The following is a 12916-nucleotide window of genomic DNA, read 5'->3' as shown; positions in this document are numbered from 1 at the left end:
ATACAGAAATGGAAAAAATTAAACAAATCAAGAGTGAGAAACGATAAAATGTACTGTACTGTATATTATGTTGTGTTGTCAAAGAAAGAGAAACAAATGAGACCCTGCAATTCTGTATAAATGAGGCAACCTGTGACTGGTTACATGGACTTCTGTACACACTTGCTGTAGAATCACTGATAGTGTATCTGAAGGCAATATTTACATCGAGGTTCTGGCTTACTGAATTAATAACACTAAGGTTTAAAACATAGGGCAAAGATATGTATGGTTTACTTATATCTAAGGACAATTTAGCCTAAATCAGCAAATATGTTACCCAACACTGTCAAAGGTGACCGCTACCGGGCGCGGTGATGCCTCAAGGAGGAATCTCAGATGGAGTTCAGGTAATGTGAGTGTAAACCTCTGTGAGGTGAAGTCATGTGTATATGGATATAAAAATTTTTTGTAGTGATGATTGTGCCAGTCCTATGCTGTAACTCCAATGAGGACAACATTGTGTTTCCTTCCTTAACATCTATTTAATTTCGTTTGTGGCAAAGTGTTGGCTTCTCAAACTTCATTATGGAGACCAATGCAGGTCTTAACTGTGTCTACCAGTAAACCAGTGATTGTGAACATAAACAAATATCAGAAATATGATGGGCCAGGATTGTCTTAATGGACTTGCTCTCATGAATGTTCACTATTTCATGGAACTTGATGTGATCATCATTGTGAACAAATTTGCTAAGACACATCCTTGTAGGATGTGAACTAGTTGAGATCCAGTATAATTATCCTGCTATGTACATTTAATGCTGATTGATGTGTATGTGCATGCATTTGTATGTGTCTGTACACATACTGTACAAAGGGGCGACCTGTGGTGTAATGGTTAGCATGCTCGCCTTGCAAGTGAGTGGACCCGGGTTTGATCCCCGGGCAGGGTGAAACTATGGGCAAGTTTCTTTACGCCATTTGCCTCTGTCTACCCAGCACTAATTGGGAACCTGGATATTAATCAATTTGCATACTGTGTTCCGGGGTAATGGCTAGCCAGTGCAGTTGGCGAGTTGTCCGGCCTTCTCAGACTATTCCTTGACACTGGGTCATGCAGCTCATTAACTTAGGGTGTGGTTGTGTTGGCGACAGCTTCTACACCTTAAACAATTCACACCTAGGTGGCCCTTGGGCTGGCCATCCTCGTTACACGAGGGGCAACCATTATTATTACTGTACAAACAGTTTTGTGTAAATCAATAAAACTATATCTCGCTAAACATACACTTATAAAAGTAAATATTATTTCATTATTGATTAAAAATACAGTGTTGCAGGATGAGGTGTAAAATTTCCATAATTTTTTTTAAATCTGGGCTAATTGCAACTACAAAACTGAAAGACTACATCAGTCAAATTTGAGGTCTGAATTTGGTCCTGAAGTACCCCCTTTATCAGGGCTAGAGTTGAATTTGGACAATAAAATTTTCTGAATGTTTGAAATTTAGTTTGTCATGCATGTCTGGGGTCCTGGAAACCCTGGATTATCAAACCCAAAGACTTGTTGAGTGTATAGGAGTACTGTAAATAAGTTGTCAGATCAATGATTGGCTATAAAATGGGAATTCAGGATCATTCTCTTATTTTAAGCAAATGTAAAAATTTAAATTATGAGCTTGAAAAATAGAAAGTTACCAGTTCATGATTTACAGGTGATTGAGGAGTTTGCTACAATTGAAGACGATACTGAAGTACACCTACTGGATGTTTGGAAGATTGACAGGGATGGAGAACAAGAAAGGTGATATATGATATTATTACTCCAAGTTTGAAAGGTCTTTTGTATAACCAGTACAGTAATTATTCCAAATTTTTATGCAACAGAATTTTTATTAAGTTAGTTCTTAAAGAATACAGTACAGTAATACCCCGATTTACGGGGTCAATTGAATCCTTGGAGTAGCGCGTGAAACGAGAAACACGTAAATGGAATAACGGAACATATGGGATTAATTGAAATAGAGACTGGGCCGACTCACAAACTCCAATTTTTCAGACACAATACCTACGTTGTAGTAAAAATAACATCTTAATTTTATGATGGTATGCACACACAATTAATAATTAAGAGAAATACCAATAATACAGGTTGACAATCCCTTATCCGAAATCCTTGGGGCCAGAGGCATTTCGGATTTCGGAATTTTGCGGTTTTCAGAATGGCTGGTTAGTTAAGTTTTTGTTTGTTTTTTTTCCACCCGGGCACAAGTCACTGATCCACATTGGGGCCTGGGAGGGCGAAAATATAATAATAATTATAATAATAATAATTATAATAATAATAATAATTCATAGGTCTAGGTCGTGTATCTCACTTTTTATCTTGTTTCATTATTGTATTTATTATTATTATTTTTATTTTATTAATACAGTATTATTGTTATTAATATTATAAATTTTATTTTTATATTTTATTATTATTGTTATTGTTATCATTATTATTTTATTTGGTGTATTTTTTATTTAAAAATTTTACTTACTATGAATAATTATTATTATAATAAGTATTACTATTACATTTTCGCACCCCCAGGACCCGATGTGGGTCAGTGATCTATGCCTGGGTGGGCTAATCCCTGTTTAAAAAAAAAAAAGTGCTCCACAAAAAAACTTAAGGTTTTCAGAGCTTTTCGGTTTTCGGAATTTCGGATAAAGGGTTGTCAACCTGTACAGTATTAATTTTATTTATTCCTCACACTTACTGGTACAGTATATGCAAAATGCTACTAATGATAAAAGGCATAAAATTAATCCTTTTGAATGCTATTTGGTAACTTGTGGTCCCAATCAAATTCTATTTCCATAATTTCTTCTGGCCAGAAATTCCCTGCTTTAAGTGGAGATTCCAGTCCCTCATAGTCTCGGATAATGGTGACCCCTCTATATAGTGTGTACTGTACTGTATATAAAAAAATATATGCTAAAAGTTGCTGGATGGGAACACATCTCCCCAATTACATTTATTCTTATGAGGAAAATTGTCCCAATATTAACAATGACTTGAGGAATACATCCTTTGCAGTAACTGGGGTATTCCTGTACACTATTCACTTTTTTTTCTTGTCTGTATGCGTACATATTGAATCATACAGAGTACTTTTTCTTGGCAGTTTAAACCTTATTTACAGTGAATTATCAATACAGTAATCTCCCCATTAGCAGGAACCCTCAGTTCCTGGAACTCTCCAATAGCCGGAATAGAAATTGGCCCAAATTTTTTATCATTTTTTATTATTATCTCAATTCTGGGTCTTTGAAAGAGTGTATGTGGATGAAAATCAGGCGCATTTTCTGGAAAAACTCAAGAGAAAATCTCTCCACCCCTTTCCATTCTGGGCCCGGGGACAAATATTCTGGGAGTTCCAAGAAATTGCATCATGCTTCGCTGTATTCTCACATGTCTGACGTGTGGGTGGAAAAACCGCTTGGGTAACTTGGACCATAGGCTGGTGTGCTGCGATTGACTAATGCTGTCATGTGACTGCATGGGATGCCTATCATCATAATGCACTTAGCTCATAATCCTCTGCCATTGTACAAAGTTGATCCTTCGCTCGCTGCTGTTTTTTGCGTATATTTGCGTTCTGCAGTAATGTACCAGTGTTAAGATGTAAAAAGTGATTACAGTTATGTACACTGTACTGTACAGTACAATAAGTAGATGTGAAAGTACCATATGTACAGGAAAAGGGAAACACAGGAGCACCTTAGCTTTTGTCTTTAGTTAAAACATCTTCAAGTCATTAGACCCATTAATCCCTGAACCTGACAATGGGTGACCCAACATTGCAACAGAAGGTTCATAACATGAGACCACTAATCCCCCACCCCACCTCCACCTCAAATGAGATAAGAGATTATATACAATGGGTTACCTGACATTGCATCCCCCACCCCATCTCCACCATAAATAAGGTCAGGCCAAGTCAGTAACATGAGACCCACTAATCCCCTACCCCACCTCCATCGTAAGTGTTAAGAAGTAAAAAGTTATTACAGTTAGGTATACTGTACTGTACAGTATACAGTGCAATACCCTGTAGTAGTAGTATACTATACATTATTTTAAATTTACAATATATTGTATAGTCACAGTCAAAAGTAACCATTGATCCCTCCTACTACCATATCTGTGAGCTCAAGGCCTTTCTACAAGACAGGTGACAAGAGAGTGGGGGAAGTATTGATGGGGGGAGAGCTAGAGGTGGCAGACCTGGGTAGGGTAGGAGGGCACAAGTCAAGGACCATATATGTAATGAGAATATGTGTGGGCCTAGAATTATCCTTAACACCTGAAGGTGTTAAGGTTGGTGAATTTAGCTTGAAGTTGATGGCCTTAATGACACTGCCACTTGATAGGCCTAAAGCCCAAACAACCAACCAACCAGGAGGGCAGGTGTCCAGGGAGGTGTCATATAGACTTAATTTTCCTTTAGTTATCTTTCCCTTTACTTGAGATTCGGGGGAGGGATACGAGTGAGCTTTTGGCGACTATACGTGTACACAGGTGTTTGCATAAATACAAGTAAGTTACAGTCTTGTAGAGAATTTTTCAGGAGCATTAGGGTACCAAATTTATCTCTCTCAATCAATTCATCTCCCACAACCAATCACAGAGCTTTTTGCAGTCACTTGACTTTTTCGCAACTTTAACCCTAATTTTTGACACTTTTTGGCCCAATTTATTTCAAAGTATCATTACCAAAGTGAATTTAAGCATTTTCTTTACCCACTGACTTGCCATCTTACGAAAAAATTTTGACTGTCAACTCGTCCATTCCTGTCACCATACATCAACAGCCTCTCACTTGGCAGTTCTTTTGAAATGTTGACAACTTTACATCAATTGATCAGTGGTGGGTGCTAATGTAGATATAAATTACCTGCACCTGACATAAGTCACTAATCCTGGTATACTGATGACAATCAGCCTGTTTAAATGCTATACCACTAGTCAGAAATGTGTACGAGTTGGTCTTGGCATGAGTTGATATTTTTCCTGACGTGATTTAGTCTAACATGATGCTAGGTGATCCCCTTGGATCTACCACTGCTAAGAAGCTTATTTTACTCTATTTTCGTTACCTTAAATTATTGAAGATTGAATAAAAATTCCATGTGGCTAGTGGCATACAGAAGCATCTCAAGGGGAGGGGGATAGCTTTGCAACTGCTCTCAACATGGCATGTTAAGCTCAGAGGAGAAGACCAAAAAACACCAGATAATAAAATGAATTTACTTTGTACGGTATTTTAAATACAAAAACAAACATCCAAATAATTATATTGTAGGTGGTCCTAGAACAAATGTTAACTAAGACTTGGCTGCTACAGCTAAGTCTACAAAGTGTGAAATTTGAATACTAGGCTCTATAATAAATTTATTATGGTAAATATTCAGTAGAGTACAACCACGGAACTCTATATTGAATCCTTCAAATCCAGAACCCCCGATAGCCGGAATTTAAATTTTCCAGGAAAAATGTTCCCAAAGCCTGAATTATCTGAAAAATTCCGGCTGTGTGAACGATTTTCCGAAGGACACATTTTCCTGAAAATTTCGAGAAAATTTTCCAGATACCCAGAAAATTCTGGGGATGAGGGAGTTTTTTCCGGGTTTGAGAGATGAAAATCAGGTGCATTTCCTGGAAATTCCGAGAAAACATTTTCCGTAAATCGGAAAATTCCGGGGATGAGGGATATTTATCCGGGTTCAAGAGATGATGTAATAGGCAATTTCTGGAACTTCCGAGAAAATTTTTCAGTTACCCGGAAAATTCCAGGGATGAGGGATTTTTTCCGGGTTTGAGAGAGTTGTCTCGTTACCCGGAAATCTCTCATTCTCGGAAGTGCTCTGCACCAATTGTTCCAGCTAATGGGGATATCACTGCATTGATTTTTATATAGATAGATAGAGAACAAACACAAAAACATGTATGTATAGCGTTATTGTCTCAAAATCCATATTTTTTAATTACAGGTATCCTTCTCTACATGCACATTCGCTATATGTTTTCATCAGCTGTCACCATTTGATATTTATTAGATTAAACATTCAAAAAATTATTTAATGAAACATACAGAAATTAAAATATTTAATGCTTCTCTAAGAAATGAAATATTAAAGACATTTTCAACGCTTTTACACTAAAGGCAATGAAGATGTTAAAATACCATAGGTACGGTAGACAGCCGACCAGTGCATATGGTCGCCAATCAGTAAAGGATTTGATTAGCAATAAGTAATTCCCATTTATCTATAATATTTCTAGCAATGTGTCTATTATGTGCAGGAGAATTGTACTGCCTTGTGATGGTTATCAGCTTTTATTCCATTGTACTTGCGGCCATGTATGATAATTCACCTAACAATCTGTTTTTTGAAAGTAACCTAATCATAACTCGGTGGGCACCTGTGCTCATTTACTTTATAGTTTATACAGGGTATACATATTGAAATATATAGCTGCATTGCCTTTATTCATGCTCAATGAATGTAAACTTGTATGATAATTTTACTGAATAAATAGATATCTATCTATCACACATTATCCATTATAAATAAGATGAAAGTAACTTAATTACTGTACTGTAACTTGAGTCATAAAGCGTTATAGCACACTAATTTTCTGATCTTTAATTCCACAGATTCTCAGCCTATGATGATACCAAAGAACGTATGTTATTGTGGTACGCTACAGATGTGCCTAGTGTGTCAATCATATTAAAGGGTGGGCTGAAGCATAATCCACCTTGCAATCTATATAAAACAATTGATTTGTTTTCAAGGCCACGCCACTTTTGGAATGATTGTAAGTTGTTTTTTAAAATTGTTTGTGTTAATTTATTGAGTCATATAAAATGAACACTACACCAAAATATGTATGGTTAGTTAGTAATACATAGAGACAGAATGACAGCAAGTGAGTCTCTCTTGCATTTGATTTTGGCCACACTACACCATAGTGGGAGGAAGAGTATGGTATTCAGGGAACATTCTAGCATGGATCAGAGACTTTCTTAATAACCAAAAAGTGTGGTGGTTAACCCTTAAATGGCAACAGACATCATATGATGTTTGAGAGGAAAGCACATAAAGGGCAGTGGACATCATATGATGTTGTTTTTTGCGTCATTTTTTGGGTGCGTTGTTGTGTGGTTACTATGATGACGCAGGTGGCTCGCTCTAGAGCCAGAAAAATATGTGCTCCAAGTTCAACTCATAATTTCTCCTAGAAATTATTATTTCTTGTATCTATTAACTAAATACAGTATATATATATGTATATATGCTTGTAGTTCTTATGGTTTTCAGTGATATGTTTCTTGTATCAAGGCCTTGCTGTACAATTTATTTTTAAGGGGCTTGGAACAAGAACACCCCTGGTTTACAGGTTGAAAAATAATTGCATTAAAGAAAAAGAAAAGTACCGGTAACAGAGACGTGACCGATCGCCCAAGCGGCTAACGAGCCGATCAGTGGTGAAGAGGATAAAAGTAAAAAAGTAAAAGTAAACATATGATGAAAATAATAGATGAAAAATCTTATTGTAATGTGATTAATCTCATAAATATTATTTTCTGCCAGGTACAACTCACTACGGAAAGTTTAAAGGCGAAAAAAACGTGGGATTCATGTTCCTAGTGGAGTTGCCACTGGTGAATGTGGCAAATGAAACAGTCGAAGATGATTCCTTGAACCATGGATATTTGTGCGCCCATACCCACTCAGAACGTGAACCAGGTAAGCATTCTTCAAGCGCTAAATTTTTTAGCTAAATCATATACAGTACAGTAATTATTTCATGTACTATACCTGTATGCCCTCCCTCCCCCTCTTTTTTTTTAAATGAATGTGATTTATAAGGAACTATTATTTCTAGTGAAAATATCATTTAATACTTGTATTCCTTAATTTCAGATTTGGCACAGAGTAAGATATTAAAATTAGATGGGAAAGATGTAATTGTTCCTGTTGGCCCATTAGTGGATCAGAAGGAGTGGGCTAGTGAATGTTGCCTTGAAGATACCTACCATGTGTACGATGAAAGTCTGATACGCCTTCGATATCTTCTGAAGTTTTCTTTTTAACCATAATATGTGTTCATTCAATCTTTCACCTCCATTCACAGTTCTTCAGCAATAGGCATACTGTATTAAGAATTTCAGATGATAATTGTGAATATTGCATTTTCATTAATTGGATAAATTAGAGAATAATAGGAATAAATGAGGAATTAAGAGATACATTTTATTGTATGATTGCAACAGCCAAGTTAAAGTGGATGCTCTACAGTTTTCTTCATGTACCCTTTATTCCTAGCTCAAGAACATATCTGGTAAACTGACTTGTAGTTTTCCATGGGGTAATGATTGGCAGACTAAATAAAAAAGCAGCCATCTTCTTACAAATATTATAATACATGTTACAAGGATTACAGTACAGTGTAAGCATAATTGAATTAGATTAGGAGTATCATATAAGGATTAGTTGGCATCAGTGTATGTTGCTTTTGGTTCTCTGGCACTAACAGGAATACGTGCTGACCAACAGGGAAATGTGCTCCATCATATTCACTGAATGATACAACAGGTACCGGTAGTTGCAATAGCAAGACTATCGAGTGTTTGACTAGATCTGGCTGGTGTAGCTTAATGTTAAACTAAATTTGTCTGATGTAGCCTAATGTTACACTAGAGCTGGCTGGTGTAGCCTAATGGTACACTAGAGCTGGCTGGTGTTGCCTAATGTAACACTAAGAGCTGGCTGGTGTAGCCTAATGTAACACTAAGAGCTGGCTGGTGTAGCCTTATGTTACACTAGAGCTGGCTGGTGTATACTTATGTTACACTAGAGCTGGCTGGTGTAGCTTACTCAACTAGTTTCTATAAAAAGTAAGAGCAGAAATCGTCTCAATGTTACAGGTGGAATGTGTTGTATTCTATCCATAACCACTGTGACACTGTCAAAGACTTCAGGCCACCTTGCTTATTGTATCATGAACTTTGTAATCACTATATTGAATTGGGGGTGCTTGGGGACGTTCTTGCTGTTTATCCCAAATTTGCTAGCCCACACTGATTAGTCTTCAATTAGAATATGACATCCAATGTATATGAACCACTGTCTTGCATGGCAGCGAACAGTGACATCACCCACATGACTCTGACCTATATATAGTCAATGAATATGATGCATGTCTTTGTGTACGAACCTCTGTCCTGCATGGCAGTGAACAGTGACATTACCCACATGAATCTGACCTATATATACTGTCAATGAATATGATGTATTTCTTTGTGTACAAACCTCTGTCCTGCATGACAGTGAACAGTGACATTACTCACATGAATCTGACCTATATATACAGCTCCTCCCTGACTTACGACGGGGTTAGGGACCCAAATCCAGGTCGTAAGTTGAAATGGTTGTAATTCGGAAATGCTTAAATAATACATAGAAAATCTAAAATGGGTGTCTCTTTTTCTTCTCAGCACCACAAAACTCTCACTTTTAAGCTTGCCAGCCATTTTAAAGTGAATTACAAACAAAAATCTTGTCTGTGTACTGACGTTGGGACTCAAAAATACGTAATCTGACCAAATTTTGGTACGACTGAGGCAGGTCGTAAGTCGGGGAGGAGCTGTACTGTCAATGAATATGATATATTTCTTTGTGTACGAACCTCTGTCCTGCATGGCAGTGAACAGTGACATCAACCACAAGAATCGTGTGTGTATGTGTGTGTCCTTCCTTAAGCTGTGTTCGGTAATCCTTACATGATGCCCTTGGATTTAAGAGCTTCCGTGCACCGTCGTAAATCTCTACTGACGAAGAAACAGAAGGAAAATAGTGTGAAATTTTGCAAGAAATATGCAGTGTGGGGTTTAGAGTCATGGAGGAGTGTTTTTTGATCTGATGAGGCTACGTTTTTTGTGACTGGTAGTGGTGGAGGGAGGGTGTACCGCCCTCCTCACTCGGATGCATATCTCCCACAGTACAGTGAAGACTGTTAATCACCCTGCCTTGCTTATGGTTTGGGCTTGCTTTATATATTATGGTGTTGGTGAACTAGTAATCCTCGCTAAGAACCAGATGATGAATCAGTACAACTATCTTGAGCTGCTCAGTGATTTCTTACCCGAATCATTTGATAAGGCTAAGGCAAGCCCTTTCATGCAGGATGGTGTCCTATGCCACACTGCTAAAAGTGTCATACAGTGGCTCAAAGACTGTGAGGTACCTTTCTTTAATGGACCACAAATTTTCTATTGGGTTGAGGTCTGGGATACTGCCAGGCCAGTCATTAAAGAAAGGTACCTCACAGTATATATATATACTGTTAATGAATATGATGTATTTCTTTGTGTATGAACCTCTGTCCTGCGTGGCAGTGAGAAGTGATACCACCCTCAGTGTCAAGACCTGACTGAATTACTCAGAATAGGCAAACTGCACTCCAAGGTTTGTCAATAAATTTGTGTCAAGACCTGACTGAATTACTCAGAATAGGCAAACTGCACTCCAAGGTTTGTCAATAAATTTGTGTCAAGACCTGACTGAATTACTCAGAATAGGCAAACTGCACTCCAAGGTTTGTCAATAAATTTGTGTCAAGACCTGACTGAATTACTCAGAATAGGCAAACTGCACTCCAAGGTTTGTCAATAAATTTGTTAAACTAAAAAAACCAATCCACGAAGTACTTAATTTTTTATTTTCTCAAAAACAGTTTCAGTCATCCATCCACTTGACCAATACCTGGTCAGATTTTCTTTACTTAGCAACTGGGGTTTACAAAAAGGTTTGACAACACCAGAGGTAGCAACGGTCTTTGACTTAGTATCTTTCTTTTTTTTCATGGATAAATTGCCTCAATACTGGCAGCCAAAAGTTACAATTTTGAAGACATTTTGTAATTTTTTGCCTTGAATAGATAAACAGTACTGATAGGTTCTGTCAGTCAAAATTTGGTTTCTATGTTTTTATGAATAAATTACAGGTTGACAATCCCTAATCCGAAATCCTTGGGGCCAGATGCATTTCGGAATTTATCGGATTTCAAAATGGTTAGGTTTTTTTTTTTCTTTTCTTTTTTTACAGGGACCAGCCCACCCGGGCAAAGGTCACTGACCCACATTGGGGCCTGGGGGCTAAAATATAATAATAATTATAATAATAGTAATAATAATAATAATAATTCATAGGTCTAGGTCGTGTTTCTCACTTTTGATCTTTTTTTTTCATTCTTGTATTCTTTATTATTATTATTATTATTTTACTATTACATTATGATTGTTATTATTATTATTATTTTATTATTACATTATTATTATTATTATTATTATTAATTTCATTATTATTATTTTATTATTAATGCTATCATTATTATTTTTTTTTTTTTATTATAAATTTTATTTACTGTGAATAATTATAATTAGTACTGTATTACATTTTCGCCCCCCAGTCCCCGATGTGGGTCAGTGACCTGTGCCCGGGTGGGCTAATCCCTGTTAAAAAAAATAAATAAAATAAAAAATAAAAAGTTTTGCTCCACAAAAAAACTTTCGGTTTTCAGAGGTTTTTGGTTTTCGGACAAGGGTTGTCAACCTGTACTGCAGTCTTGTTATTGTTAAGTTCTAAGTTTGACATAATGTCCCTTTTTAAATAGCTCAGTTAATATATAACTTCTCTTATTAAAATTTCTTTTATAACCTTAGCATCCAGACATGTGGCCAAAGCCAAGCCTCTGGCTTCGAAGCTGAAACCAAAGTCATTTGAAAGTCACAAATCTGAAGCCAACCACTTTAAGTAATGAATTTAAAGCCACCTTTCAAAAGTTTCAAAGCCAAAGATGATGCTTTTCAAGGTTTTACAAAACCTTAATAGCATGAAATACTGACATACATAATCAGTTTTCAGGCATAAAAAAAGTAAATATGTTTTATTTACTGTCATCATTACGATTTAGTCGAAAAGACCACTTCTCATGACTTCGTCAGACCAGCGAAATTATTCTACGTTGGGTAACTGAGTGGTTAGTACTGGGATGGGTGACCGCGTAGGAATACTAGATGCTGTTGGTATTTAAAGGACCCTGTACTCAATAAGCATCTTGAGGATGTGTTACAGGTGCCAACCTTATGTCATAATCATCAGCAACTGAAGGAGATAAATTGGTTCCCTGGTTACTTTAGCAAAGGTAGTTCTGTCCACTCTGTTAGTTTTACTACAATGTGAACAAACAGTGACGTCACATCTCACAAAACACATCAGCCACTGTACCCATTATAAATGAGGTCAACTGTACAGTTATGGAAAAAAATAATTTGGGAGGGAGGGAGGGAGATGGTGTATGAGTGGGTAGGGGTAGGTGGAGACTTTGTGGGGTTCAAGATGTTTGGTTCACACTCAGGATGGGATGGAGAAAGGAAACTCACAATGTGCTCTCTATATACATGTTGTATTGGATGTACAATGTAGCTTGGTGCTGGGAAGGCAGCATGGTTACAAGCGTGATGTACAGAGAGCTGGTTGGTGAGGACGCTCAGAAAAGGACAGCTTGTGGGTCGCCATGCTCGCCGGCGGGAGAGAGGACCGCCAGGCAGGCGGAGGAGGAGAGAGGGCCGCCAGGCAGCGGCGGAGGAGGTGTTGCTAGCTGGTTGGTGTAGGTAGAAAGAGGCAGGTCACCACGAGGTCAGGTCTTAAATAGCGGGGGGTAGGCGTGGCTTAGTAGTTGACCCCCGCTCCGTGATGTATGGCAGCGCTGGTTGACCTAGACCACGAGGCATACACTGTGGAATTGGTGGGGTCGGCTACTCAGCGACAAACAGCGTTTGTAGGGGAGAAATCCACTACAACTTGGCAATGT

The 12916-nt window shown here is 37.5% G+C and overlaps 1 non-coding gene across 1 annotated transcript; it reads left to right on the top strand.

Moving 5' to 3' along the window:
• The first annotated feature begins 862 nt into the window (after window positions 1-862).
• Window positions 863-936, top strand: Trnaa-ugc. The gene has a single exon. It is a non-coding gene; the product is annotated as a tRNA-Ala (tRNA).
• Window positions 937-12916: the final 11980 nt, after the last annotated feature.

This window comes from Homarus americanus, unplaced genomic scaffold (genome assembly GCF_018991925.1).
Source record: "Homarus americanus isolate GMGI-L3 unplaced genomic scaffold, GMGI_Hamer_2.0 scaffold46197, whole genome shotgun sequence".
NCBI classification, from domain to species: Eukaryota; Metazoa; Arthropoda; class Malacostraca; order Decapoda; family Nephropidae; genus Homarus; species Homarus americanus.
Note: the sequence above shows the minus strand (reverse complement) of the source record. Positions and strands in the feature narration are given on the sequence as shown.